Raw genomic sequence first — 15,176 nt, 5'->3', positions numbered from 1 at the left:
ATTAGGAGACGTGAAACGTATTCCTGTTTTGTTTACCGTTAATTCCTTCCTGAAGTAGAAAACAAAACTTTTAGTTTAGTTTAGGAATATTCTGAGAAGTAAACAAAGTGAGATGGTGGTGCTTCTTGCATTCATCTTTTTTAAAAAAATTATGGAAATTAATATATGCCCAGTGTGGCAAGAAGCATAACTTCATACCTTGAAGACAGTTAAAAAAGTTGAATAATCAAGTAAAAGATGAGAAAGAAAATCTTTTGATTCCTTTTGTAATCTTGGGGTATAGTATTAATTTTATTTAACAATGCAGAGAAACTTCCTATTACCTTTAATTACATGAAGAATACTCCAGATCAGTCCACAATTTATAAAAGTGTATTCTGTCACCTTCAGGTTTACATCAATGCAAAATAAGGATTAATTTATCTCTAATGTAAAGAAAAATAGGCAATTATTTTTTAAGAAGACTGTATTCTCTTGCTTGATACTTCTAATGTTATTTGGATAATTTTTGTTACCTTGAATCTGATGGGCTATAGCCATTCTGTCCCTTGTTAGGCTTCATATTGTTCTTATGGAGAACAGGCAGGAGACAAATGCTTTGCATATGATGCTGTCAGTGAGTTTTAATGACCATACTTGAGAAACGAGAGAGGAAGAAGAGATTGAGAAACTTAGCTATTTGAATGAGGACTTAATCAGGAGCTTAATTCTGTGAGTCTAATATTGCTTTCTGTTCTCATTTGTTCTTTGTGTATTGTGAATAATGACATACCAATTGTATATGATTATAAACATCTACTTATGGAAATAGATTTTGCCTCTACATTTAATTATGCTTCTGCATTTTAGGTGAGCATTATATTGCCAAAGTTCTGTTTAACTGCGTCTGTTCTGTTTTTGTTGTTGTTGTTTGTTATGCTGTTTTTTTTTCCCTTAGAAATCTTGGAATGATGGATGTATTTCTCACTTTTCAGTGGTATCTCTCCACTTGCTTATATGGCTTATTTCCTGGTGACTAAATATCTCAAAAACAAACAAACAAACAAACAAAAAATTAATAGTATATGTAGTTATCGGTTATTATTTCCTATTAATTATAATTAATTTAATTTAGGAATCTGAATTTGCTTGTTTTCCTAAATAAATCTAGTTACTGTAACCATATGTTGGGTTTGTGTTCATGTATGTTCAAATACAAGTCTTATACAAAGGTCTATTTTTCAACAGTAACTTTTGAAATGAATTGGCGGCTTCAATTGGTTTTAAGAAGCAGATGTGTAGCAGAAAGCAGGTTTTCACAAGCTTTGTGAAAATACACAATTGAATAGAACTAAACAGGGCTTTTCAAGAGAGAAGCCAATGACTTTACTCTTAGCTTGGCCTGGCAGGATTTATATGGGAAAGGAAGACACTGGAAGTTCTGGAAATGATCATAGAATAACAAGTTTTGGTTTTGATTTTGGTGTTTTGTTTTCTTGTATGTAGGATGGAAGAAAGTGGTGTGGGAGATTACTGAATACATTCATCCCCATGGTCGTAAATGTGCACTAAAAAAAATTGCTAAACACAAGTTGGTACTAAGGCATTTAGCAGAAGGGATTTCTTTATTATTGCTCCTCTCAGAGAATTTGGATATATAATGCTGAATGTTAGAATGACAGCATCATAGAATACTTGGAGTTGGAAGTGGTGCACAAGGATCATTGAGTCCTGGCTGCACATAGTACTACTCAAAGTTCAAACTCTATGCCTGAGAACATTTTCCAAATGCTAGAACTCTTCGGGCTGTGACCACTGTCATGGGGAACCTGTACCAGGGTTCAACCACCCTCTGGTTAAGAACTCTTTCTCACTCTCTAATCTGAGCTCCGCTTATAAAGCTTTAACCATTCTGTTGCCTCCTATCACTGGTGACCAGAGAGAAAAGATCAACATCTCCCTCTATAAATCTCCTAATGAGCAAGTCCTGGAGGGCAATGAGGTCAGTCCTCCATTTCCTCTTCTCTAAGCTGAACAAACCAAGAATTTTCAACTACTTCTCACACATCACACTCTATAAACCTTTCACCAACTTTTCTGCTATCCTTTGGAGATGTTCTAATACCTTTTATATCCTTCTTATATTGTGGACACATTGAATTGCACACATTACTAGAGATGATGTTACAACAACACTTTGAAAGATAATCATTTATTTTTACTAATTAACTATACTGTGCTTATTGTACCCCAGGGTACAACTTATATAATGGCAATCTACCTAACGCCTTGGGTGTGTACACCAGACTATTCAAAAAGCTTTCATTCCTTTTTAACAAACTTGTAAGAAATTGTATTCTTGCCACCATAAATTTACTTTGAATAATCTCTGCAAAACTTGGAGAAATTCAGTGTATGGAGATGTGTTTCCTTGTCTTCATAAGTTTCCCATAAAATAACCACAGTGTGGTTGAGTTTTTCTCTGAGAGCCTGGATAACTCAGTTGTGTTTACAAGGTGAGTTATATGTAGTCTAAATTTAGGGAAACAGAAGAAACATCTCTAGGAAGTTGGTGATAGATTGACAGTTGGTATCACTTAAAAAAAAAAAATCAGATAAAAATCTTAACAAAGTAAATCTAGTGACACAAAAGTTCTGTACTCTAGAGATTTTCACAGAAAGAATAGAGTTTATTTGGGGCTTCATGGTTTGGGAAAATTCATGAAGCTCTAAAGGAGCATCCTACAAATTTCTGTGTGAGAGCTGATGTGATCAGAATCAACTATAATTAACTGTACTTAAATCTCAATATGAGAGAAACTAAATAGAATGAAAAAAAGTCAAAAACAACACCACCATTTAAATCAACCAGACATCTTCCAGGGGAGATTCACATAAAATAAGTTATACTTGAAGGAATGTACTTTAATTAAAATGTCTTTTTAATTACCAGAACATCACATTCCGCTTCATCAAGACGTTTTCTGGTGGTATGAGACATAGCATATGCCCATAAGGCTGGTTGAGTATGTGGTCCTCTCCTGCTAGGAGCCTTATCTGCTTTTCAGAAAGATAAAGTGGTTCTTTGCACGTAACTGAATTACCTGCCTAGGGTGCTCCTTTTTACCTTCTGTCACAGCCTTTTGCCTGGAAAAAGAACCTAAAATATTTTTGAGATTCAGTGGATTTTGAAAATTGATCTCAGTGGATCATGTACAAGAGGAGAGACAAATGCCCTCTTTGAAGGTCACAGAAAGGATGTATGAATCATCATCATTTTTGTAATAATCAAAAGAATTTGTTAATAAGTCTTATGGAAGAGTAAAACAAAAAGTCACGCTATTAAAATGGCAATACATTTGAGCAGAACTTTATATAAAAGGAAAATGCTTCTATTCAGATGCTGTTTTTGTTATTTCCCTGGTAAGCATCTCTTAGCTTCATAGTGTATTATTGCTTGATTTAATGCAGAATCTGGAGTGTTTAGGTCACTCCACTAGCAGTTAGTTAGTTTTCTGGTGGAAAGTAGAAATTATATGATACAGTTTCCACCACCCAATCATCATATTATTAATTTTGCTCATTGTCCAAAAATTTCAAACTAATCTAAGGATCAGGATCCTATTGTACTAGGCATTGTACCTGTTTGTAGTGAGCAAAAAGGATTTCTTACAAAGTAGAATTCCATCCTAAATGTAGGGCAAGAAGTGGATGCTTTCAGATAAATGAGAGCTACAGGGAACCAGAAAACATGATAGAAACAGTCAAACTACTGTAAGAAGGAAAATAATGCTGAGTTATGGCAACTATACACAGAAAGATTCTCTCAAGCATGGAGGATATGACTGAAAATATTGTGGAGCATATTGTTTAAAACTTAATGAAAGATTCTGATATAAAATTTTAAATAAAATTCGAATCATGAACTGTTCTCTCAGAAATGTATTGAATTTGGAGAGAAGCTCTATGCTTGATCAAACTGAACTGGTAGATTAAATTAGTGTAAGCAAAAAAAAAAACCAATCAACTGTAACAAAGTGACGAACTGACGTGTTGAATAAGATTAGTTTGAGTACATCAGGTGTATTGAAGTAGATAAGAAGATATGAAGAAAACATGGACCAGAAATTTAACTTTATGGACCAAGAGAAATGGCTATATTATGGATGGATAAAGAGTTATAGTATTTAAAGAGAATATAAATAGTAAGATATTGGCACTTGAATTGAATTTAAACTAAAATTCAAGCAGGAAGATGGCTTTCTCCATCATGATTAAGAAATGGAGTAATGAAAAACTATTTGAGGAAGAAAAGGTAGAACTTTTAATAGTTTAACCAAATTGAATTTGACCTGATAAATAAGATATCAGCGTGGAACTGCTAGGTGAGCTAAAAAATTTCACAACCAACCAATTCCACCATTGTTATTTCTTTCTGAAAATAGAATACATTATCTGTCAGACTTGTTCACAGTGTCTGAGTTACACAGGTAAATACTATCCTTACCTTTTCATTTGATACTCTTTCTATAGTTTAGTCAAATCACATAAATATCTTCCCCAGATATATTTTCTCTTATGAAGATAAAAAAAACAACAGTAGCATTGTGATAATGAACAGAAAATAGAGAAGCTGGCTTAGCCAGTTCTTTAATCTTTGGAAAAACTACACATGAGAGAAAATCCAGGAAATACATAAAGAATGGTGGATGACAGATGAAGCCTCTGATGTGACTAGCTTTGTCTGTATAAATACATTATAGTTGAGCAAAACAATACAGTCTACACATTTTAGACCAAATCATCAACAGCACATCAATAGATAAAAGGGAAGAAGTCTTTTGTTGCAGTATGTATGCTTTCAAGTCAGGACAAAATTCTCTAGAATTATATAACTATATAACATACTGTATAACATACAGCTCCTCATTAAAACTAATAAAACATGCCAACTAATATTTATCATGATCAAATATTGTTTCTGTTTAACAAGCCAGTATAAAATGTCTTATGATGAGGCAACTCTTGCTCATTATCTGGCAATCACTGGGAAAGAAGTCAATAATCTATTTCATGGACTGAACCCATACACCTTTTGAAAGTATTGTGATGTCCCTACCAACAAATAGCTTCTGATTTTTATTCATAGGATTCTGTCACCAGTAACTGGCTGGTAACGGATGTGTCGGAATCAATCGTGTTTTAGATGTGCATGCAGTGAAGTGATAGGACGAGTCACTGGGTATCCTTGTAAAATTGAGCTTTCCATCAAACAATAGAAATTGTTTTCTCTTTAGTGATCAAAATATCCCACTATTTGGTTCAAATGTCCTGGTGATACATATAGGTAAAGAAAAAAAATACTTATAGGGATTGAAAAACAGCAGGGTTCTGTCAATCACACTATTTTATGCAGTTGAACAGTACATATCAAAGCTTTGGCTGGAATGTCTTTACATACTGATGATTCTGCGAATTCGACTTTCTTTGTTTTTGGAAGACGGGACTACATACAAACTATTAACAGAAGTTCAATGATTTTCTCTACTTAATAGTCTTCCTGAACTTTTTTTTTTTTTTTTTGTGATCGCTTACATGACACATTTTTGTCCTGGTTCACGTCTGTGTGATTCCCCAAGAGCTTTCAGGATGGCTACATAAACATTCCTTATGTGAGTTTTACTGCACAAAGAAATCTTGCAAATCTTCAGATGTGACGTTCAAATGTGGGATATTATTTAGAAAAGTGTTTTATTTTAATTGAAATTCAGAACAGTCATAGGATCATACAATCAATTGTAGAATCACAGAATTATACAATAGTTTAGGTTGGGAGAAACCTTAAAGGTAATCCAGCTCCATCCCTGTGGTGCGTGTGCTGCTAACCACAAGATCAGACTGCCCAGTTCCACAGTGTTCCTGTTGCTATAAGTATTCACATTTTCTCTTATGTCTCAGAAGAATGTTTATTGTGACCAGTTTTATGTAAAGCATGAACAGGTAAGTGAAAGCTCCAATCAACATTTTCACTTTTACTGTACTTGATTGCTGCCAACTCACAATTTAATTCAAGAATTTTGCTGAACTGAAACAAAAAAAGAATTGCTGAAGAACACTGTGAGGATATAAAGTGATTGCTGCTCTCAAAAATACTTTTCTTAAATTTGTCTGGGTGTTTTTTTGGCTCCAGCTGATATCTTTATAAGCCAACTCACTAAACACAATATAGCCTTAGTGCACTTTTAGTGTTATATCACATCATGGAAATTCTATTACTCATTAATTAATGAGTGATATAGATTTTCTCCTTCAGATTATCATATGGAACTTTTACAATATGTATTCCTAATCTTCATTTCTCTTTGAATAAAGTAGTTTGCCTCCCACTAACTTGTTAACTAGTTTGATGTCATGAGTCAGACTGTTATCTTCCTTGAAATTCAAAAGTATTTTCAGTATGTTAGATTTAACACATCAACTAGGTCTATTGTATTTTAAATATCTTTTTTAATATCCTACATTTTATCAAAATAGGAAGAGAAAGTATTAGAGATTTCATGAGAAAAACTACTCAAAATTTATCCTGCATTAAATATAAAATACTATCTGATCTATCCTGGATTATCATTCAAAAGTTTTTAGCTTTCTCTCAGCCTTTGAAGCCTGGAATTTCATTCACCTTTGCATTAGATATTTGAAGTAACCCAAGAGAAGCTGATCTCCACTTTTTTAAAATTTATTTTATTGTATTCTATTAAAAAATATATCTCAGTAATGTAGAATCTCATAAATAAGGAGGCAATGATTTGCAGTTTCTGAGGAAGTCATTGTACAATCTAAGGAGTTAAATATAATATTCCGGTCCGCACTTTTTTGATTCTTCATGAAAGATTATTTTAGGCTTTTTCCTCGTTTCTCTGACAAAGATGTATAGATGCCACTAAGCACAAGGTTCACTATAACAAAGACAAGTGAAGTGTGAAGTTTTATCAAGCCTTTCATAAGCTACTTGGAAGCCAAGGAAATATGACCACTAAATGTATTAGGAGAGTCATGGCCCTGATGAGAAGGCTAAGAAAGATTTTTGTGACCATGCAACATTGTTAAAGGAGTACAATTCAGAAAAATAGTTTATATGTATTGGCATTAAGAATGATATACTGAACATCTCATTCTGAAAAGCTAATAAGACTAATGGTTAAATTTAGTATGGTTAAGCTTTGAAAACAGCCAGCTTACCTGCTTGAACTAATGTCAGTCAGACAAGCAATCTGTTCTGGCAGGCAAAGAAGAACCAAGATAATTATTTTTTGAGAACTGGAAACTGGTAATTATATAAATATTATCAGAGAAAAATGCACCTACAGGGAATGTCTGTGTTATTGATCAATTAGCTCAATCAATCATAATAAGCATAATTCATCAGAATAGGTTTCCAGCCTAGATCACCATATACCAAAATGCACAGGGGAATTTTTCTGCTTTTTATGATGTGGTTATGTAAACTGTACGTAAAATAACACATTTTTTCCTATGTCTTTGTACCAGTTAAAGACCAAAAGCATTCTATGGGGTCATCTCAAGCTGAAGTTATGTCTAAAAGTGTAAATTATTACTAAGAATGCAAAAGGCTTGTGTATCTTTAGAGGTCCCTTCCAACTCAAAAGATTTTAGGCTCACAAAAATTATAACTTCCTCAGATTTCTGGCCATATATACATCATTTTGCTGTCTCTGTATGTTGAAGAAGAAAAAAATACGTAATTTGCCCTGACTGTTTGTGAATCCTCAAGGAAAATGACATCAAGTAAAGGAATGCAAATATAGACTTTATATGGGAAATTTGTTCACTCTTGGATTTTTCATTTTAGCCTTCAGAAAGTGAAGTATTAACAAACTTTTATTTCATGAGCTTTAAAACAAAATTCCGTGTGATTCAGTACCCCACGACAGTTTCATTTCTTTGTTAATTCCTGCATTTAACTATGTGTCACTTAAGACAAAAGAAAAATATCTCCAAAGGTTCATTTCTGTTCTCCTTTACACAGATAAAATTCCCACTGACTTCACTGGGAATTAAAGAGGGTGAAACTAAGATGATGTATGTGTATGTCCAACCTAGAATCGCCATCTGTTAAAAACTGTGGTATTAATGGCCTTACTAGTTCATGTCTGGAAACTGAAAGGATGATATAAGTGTTGCTACTTTTAACTTTGTCCCTGTTGTTGTGTTCTTTTTTTTTTTTTTTTTTTTTTTTCCCTCATGATAGACTCACTTAAATCATGCAGTCTTTTCTCATTTCTCCTCTTGAAGAATGGACTAATGCTGTTTTCTAATGGTTCAAATAATTTTCTTTTGGAACTCAGGTAGGACACTAAAAATATCTGAAAGTACTTTACCTTGACAAGTAGTTTTAGAGAAATAAAGTTATTTCTTTCGTAATAGGAAACCACTTGTTTAAGTCCCGGCAATGATAGATTACTTATATAGGCATCTAATTAGCTTCATATGATACCCTTAAAGTTCACTGCCTGGAATGCTATGCGTACCATTTGAGCACTACACTGGCATATCTTTGTATTGTTTTTTTGAGTTCGAGCACTTTACTGGATGTAAGGGAAGTATTTAATGACCTTTTCTTTGTGAACAGGTCTAGAAATAGTTCTTAAGAATTCCTACTCTTACAACAACAAGTTCAGATTCTTCTTTCATTTAGCTGATAGACTGAGAGAGACTTAAATTATCTGCTAGAGTTATTCTGCCACATATCACTTTTAACATTAATACAAGTCAATGTATTTAATAGAATTTATATGAGCTTAGATTAAACAGGAAAATAAACAGTGCAATCTGTTACTTCCTCTACTATATTTTGTATTGGCAAAGAGTATAAATTTCCCCTGATCCAGTGGACAATACTACTGCAAGGAACACAGTTACAATAGGTAACATTTCGAATAGCTAGGTTACATAATGTATTTATGACAAAGCAAGTTGGAAGTACTCACTTCAGATGTATGAAACGCAGATTCATCAATTGTAACTGAAAGGCTTTCTCTAGAAAGTTCTAGAGAGTATTATCTGTACATCCACAGATTATGTATGTAATTCCACCCTACAAATATTTCTTTGTACACGTGCATTTAAAACAGAAATGAGAACAGATTTAATTTTGTAATACCTATGGTGGATTGTCCTTATTTAAAATAAAAAGAATGTTAATTTCGGCAAGTGCAAGTAAAATCAGACTTCCAACTCACTCTATGATGGTTGCTCTGAAAGTAATGCCTCCTATTTTATTGTACAGACCCACAACGTCAGAAGCAGAAGATGGTATGGCTGAATCTTGCAGCCAATGTACAGTTCAATTTTGTTACTGTGACAAATGGCAGTAGATGTGCAATCTGACAAAACAGTGTCTATCGTGAAAGTTCATTTGAAGCAAAATTGTGTAAACTGAATTCCCCCATGCAGAAAAAATGTCACCCGCTGACACTCATTCATTCATTCATCCATGTTTATGGAGACCAAGCAGTAGATGTGAGCGCAGTAGGCAGTGGGTTTCAACAGTGGTGACAATGTAAGGAAAGATAAGCTGTGTTCTGGAGGCCCATGCACAGCTTTCACACCACAAAACGAAGAGTGTCTCGATCAGATCTTCCATGTGAATTGGTGGATTACAACCAGGGAACTGCATATAGAGCTGAATATCATCTTAAGTGCACTGGAAATTATGGTGGCAGCATTGGAATATAGCAGAAGTTGCATCACATGGTATCATGAATGCTCACATAGGAACAGAAGGAACATCATATGAAAGTTTGTCAGATTCTATTCAATCAATATGTGGTTGAAGCTGACAATTTCTTGAGTTGTATCATTATCAGTGATGAGACATGGTGTCACCACTACAAATTGGAATCAAAACACCAATCCGTGGGAGGGCAACAATGGCATTTCCCACTGAAGAAAAATTTCAAGATACAGCTCTCAGCAGGCAAAGTGATGTGCACTTTCTGTTAGAATAGAAAAGGGGGTGATCTGTCTGGATTTCCTGGAACCCGGATAAACCATCAAATCCAACCACTACATTGCAACACTAAGCCAGTCCAGAAAAGAAGGCAAGCTTTCTCTTGCAACGTAATAACACCACGCCTCATATCAATTTAAAGACTGTGGAGCATATTGCCAATCTTTGTCTGAACTATCCTATCACCATATTGTCTGGATTCAGTACCTACTGATTCCTATCTGTTCGGACTGATGAAAGATGGACTGCATGGGCAATGTTTTCCTGTCAAAGCAGCTGTGAAGCAATGGGTCACCTCTGGTGGTACAGATTTTATGAGTGTGACATGCAGACTCTTGTTAATTACTGGAAAAAATGCACAGCTAATTGTGGTATCTGTGTTGAAAAGAAGTGTTTTGTAATTGATAATTTGCTCTATCGTGTAGTGTTGTTTTGCTCTTTATATCTGTTTTATTTTCCTTGGAAATAAATAGAAGGCATTACTTTTGGAGCTACCCAAGTGTATTGACTACCAGTAACAGGCAATGTAGTCAACTGCATGAATACATAACCACAAGTGAATAACACATGTACAGAGATGTATGATACTAGATTTTTGTATGAGTTTAGAATAAAAAATAATGAAAAACATTTGAAAATTGAATAGGTTGTTATGAAAATGGCTCAGTTATTTTACTAATATGATGCTGATTAAGCGGAGTGAAAGTTTGGCCTGATTTAAGCAAATTCCCAGAGCAAATATGAAACTGTTCTACATGGAGTTTCTGTAAATCCTCCTCCCTTAGTTAATTTCTATAGCACTTTATCTGGCATTTTGAGGGTTAAGTCATACTCAGCTCACAGTAGTGAGGCTCAATGGAAAGGAAACTTGAACAAAGAAATATCAAGTTTCCGTATGAATTTTTGCCTCACAGCTAAAATCAGTTTGTGCCAACATATGAAAGTTTCTATGATTAGGCCCCAAAGCTCAAAAATACCAATTAATTATGATGATTAGATATGTCTTCATTAGCTGCCTATAAATAAATCATACACAGCACTTTGCAGCCAGTATTTCTGCTGCACTATAGAGAAAAAAAAGACCTTCAGTGCACGCACTTTGGTAAAAGTCTAATTAATTTTAAATTTTGTTATAATTTGAATTTTATACCATGTTATGGAACCCTGAATATTTTCTTGTGTTTATATAAACATATGTGCACATATACCTAAAGATGTTTTCTAGGGCATATAAAATAGATATTCCTGCTGCATGAAGGTCTCTAGATGCAAACCTGAATATATCAAATTTTGTTTTGGACTAAATCTTTTTGTTAGTATGATTTTTTTTTCTAACTATATTACTTAATCTTGATTTCCTCTCCTCTTCTAATTCTGAGTTGTGTAAATTATATTGCATAGGTTTCTGAGTGGTGAAAGGGGAGCATGTGACACTTTGCAGAACTAGTTGCGGCCTGAATTAACAAATTGTACAGCTAAATAGAAATGACATTATGGAGTGAAACTACTGATGATGAAGGGGAGTTACTTTGGCATAAACTGAGTCTGATCCTGTGAGATAGCAATTGGATAATATTATATGTGGTCCTGGAATACATTCCAAAGTCCCTCCAGGAGAAATGTAGTTCATGAGCTGGGAGAGCATTCCACAATATGAACCAGAGGGGACATGAGACAACTGATCTAGAAGAGGGAGGACAAGAGAGAGATCCTCAGAAGTATTCTGCTGAGCACCAATGTAGATGCATTCTATCACTATTCTTGCACTTAACCAATAGTTTGTTAATTCCTACAAAAATCTGCTTACCTCCAACTTTTCTAGTATGCCAGTCTCCATGATGTTTAGCTGTCATAGAATCAGAAAATGGTACTTAAACTTTTACATTAAACTTTCAAAATGTCCCTATATTTAGAGAAAACTCTCAATAAATTTTACTCTAAAAATAAAATGCTTTGGCAGTTGTTGTATCTGATTCAGATGCTAATTTGGCTATTAAATAAAAAAGATTCCAGGTAATTGCCGGTAAACAATATTCAATCTTTTTCTTCTTGTTAGTAAAAGTTTTCTGCTAAGACAAAAAATCTTGTGCTCAATTGTTGATACCTTTCCTCTTTTCCACCATGCAAGGCTACAGAGGTATCACTCTTTTAGCTGTGAACACATCTATCAGCACATTTTCTGCTTCCAGTCTTTTTACACTCCCTCAAAGCCGTTTCTACTTCCTTGATTATCCTCCACAGTGAGCTTGATTTGCCTCTATAGCAGTGCAGTGTAATCACCCTTTTCTAGTTTCTGAATAACAAAATATACGTACTCTCATTTCCCCCAGTTTCTATAACTTTTACCTCCTTCTGCTCAAAATATCATGAGCTATTTATGTGCTCTGACTATTTGTTGTGAATTTTAAAAACATTCGTACTTCAAGATTAAGTTTTTTGGATATCCAGTAACTAAGAAGATGAAAGCACTTTTTTTTTTAATTTTATTTTTAAAATCGGATGTAGATGGTTTAATATCTGAGGAAAGGTAAACAGATAAGAAGGTTTTCATTTCTAGCTAGTTCCTCAGTATTCCAAGCCAGAAACTTGGAAATTATATTCATTCAATGAAAATAAACAAATAATAATAATGGAAGTACATTTTTGCCAAAAATAATGATCCTGAAAACTCACTTTCAGCTGCTGACTATCTAAGAATTGCCTAAACTGTGTGGGTACACTAATAAGCTGTTTGTTCACTAAAATGTTTACCTTAAAAATCTCTGATTATCAAATGATTATGCAAAAAAATCCACTTCAGATAACGAAAAGAGTCAGCAACTTTGTAACTACTTCTACTTGAAGAAAAATTCAGCACTGGATGTAAAAACAGGCAAACAAACAAACAATCAAAAAAATAAAACAATGACCCACCAAAACCTAGACACAATTCTCCTCAAATACACAGTATTTAGTAGTTTAGTAGTTAGGTGCATAATCATCTTTATTTTTTTCTCCATTTGAATGTGCAACATAAAATTGCCTTTTTTAGTATTTTCAAAACTATGGATACACTTACTCCAACTGGCTTCTCTTGTTGGAACCTGCTGATATAAAACAACCTGCAGGTTCACTGAGAATGTTTTCCACTAAAATAGTCCAAATTCCAGGTTGATTAAAAATGGCAAAGCTCCATTAAATATCCTGAGATCTTTGTTTCTAGTCTTTAAGTGAGATTAAAAAAAAAAAAAAAAGAGAGAGTAAAAAACGTGCACCTAGCTTTCTGAAGGTGCTGAACAGACATACTATAACTCTTTCTTTCACCCTCTTCAATCAAGTTTCATTAGGACTTTCCTGGGTGGATTTTTCTCTCTTGTTTCTATGTTACTATTCAGTCTTTGAGAATACAATGCATATACTACCAACAAAATGCCAATAGGGATTTTGTATGAGTCAAAATATGCCACCAGCAGTTTATAACATGTTGTGGATGCTTCTATGTTGCACAGACTTATTTTTCTGGGCTACTACTGATATCACTTAGAATAGAGAGAATGACCCTGTTGTTATCCAAGACAACTCACATCAGAAGCTTGAGCTATAATAATTATTACACAATATTAGGGTTTCTGTCTGTCCCGCAGTAGGTTAAACACCATAGCTGCCACTCCTATTTAAATTCCAAACTCTAGTAGGAAGCATTGCATGTATGTTTGGCTACACATAATATGTAAGTAGATACAGAGATGTGTGTTTGTGGCAAAGGACAATGACAAGAGTATGCTATAAAGCCTTCAAGATTATTTTATAATATGTATTCATTTCTGCAATATTTATAAAAGGGATTTGTTATTCTTTTTTAATTGTTTAAAAGCACATAAACCTGAAGGGCCTATATGCAAAGGGTGGCCATTTTGGTGGCATCCAGTCAATCAGAGTTGACATGATTTTGTTGCTGTTGTACAATATCAGACAGCAGAAGGGGAGAGACAATCACATTTAGGGCAATGATGTCATCTTTCATCCTGCAGCAAATAATTATAACAAAAAAAATCTTCTTTCTCCCAAAAGACACAATGAAAAGGTAAAGAAACTTAAAAAGTAAAGCACTTGAAACTCTTGAAACAGAAAATGTTAGGATGATTTTGCTATAGTTTCTTGGCCTGACTTCCTTTCCTTTTCTAAGGAAAATTTCTATTATCAGTTTTTAAATTACATTTATCACTGAGAATTTCTTTGTTATTTTAGAAGAAAGATGCCAAGATTGACTGTTATTGATGTTATAGTTTTCTATTGAAGTCTGAACCTGCATCCTCAGGACAACAAAAGATAAGGAAACATCAGTATTGTTAAAAAACAAGACTTCAGTTACTTAGGTTGATCTAAGTTGAAATCTTACTGCCAAAAAAAACCAGCCCAGTGCAGTCCATATTTCCAAGATGTGGGAAATGTATTCTGGCCTTGGTCTGTTAAATGGCTATTATTTCCTTTTCTTGTCCAAATATTAAAAATTGTGGTTTCATCTTCTGGAGTATATTCTTTTGAAGCAAACATAACAAGAAAACAGGAGAGAAAAAAAAAGACATCAGTAGGCTCTACTGTTTAAGTTAAATAAAACAAGTTTTACTGCATACAACTTTTTTTGCAGAATTTAGAACCATTCTTTTGAACAAACAAATGGACACTGTAAGCCCTTAGACAGTAGCATTTGCAAGTAACAAAATGATAAGCTTTTTTTAACTAGACTGCCTGTCTCTAGTCAAAGCAGTCAAATAGATACCTGTTGAATATATTATTAAAAAAAGAACACACACACACACACAAAAAAAAAAAAAAAAAAAAAAAAAAAAAAAAAAAAAAACAGAGTAGAAAGACTAGGATTGAGGCAGTCACCATTTGGCAGTTTGGTTTATTAACTCTACTAATATTTCTTATTTTCCTACATTATGAATAATCTCTGGTTACATCTATATAGCTCCCCACAGCGCTCTGTGAAAAGTTACACTTGCAAAACTGTAAAAGCCATATTTAATTCAGTGCTCTTTCCACAAAAAAAAGTAAATATGTATTTTCACCCAGTGCTATGTCAGGACTGTGCTGAACAAAACTGACAGACTAGTAGTTGGAAGTAAAAGGAAAATGGCCACTTTCAAATTTATTTGCTTTATGTTGAATAATTCCTCAGACC

Source organism: Tympanuchus pallidicinctus, unplaced genomic scaffold (genome assembly GCF_026119805.1).
Source record: "Tympanuchus pallidicinctus isolate F22 unplaced genomic scaffold, pur_lepc_1.0 scaffold1, whole genome shotgun sequence".
Classification (NCBI taxonomy): domain Eukaryota; kingdom Metazoa; phylum Chordata; class Aves; order Galliformes; family Phasianidae; genus Tympanuchus; species Tympanuchus pallidicinctus.
The sequence above is the reverse complement of the archived record's forward strand: the minus strand, read 5'-3'. Positions refer to the sequence as shown.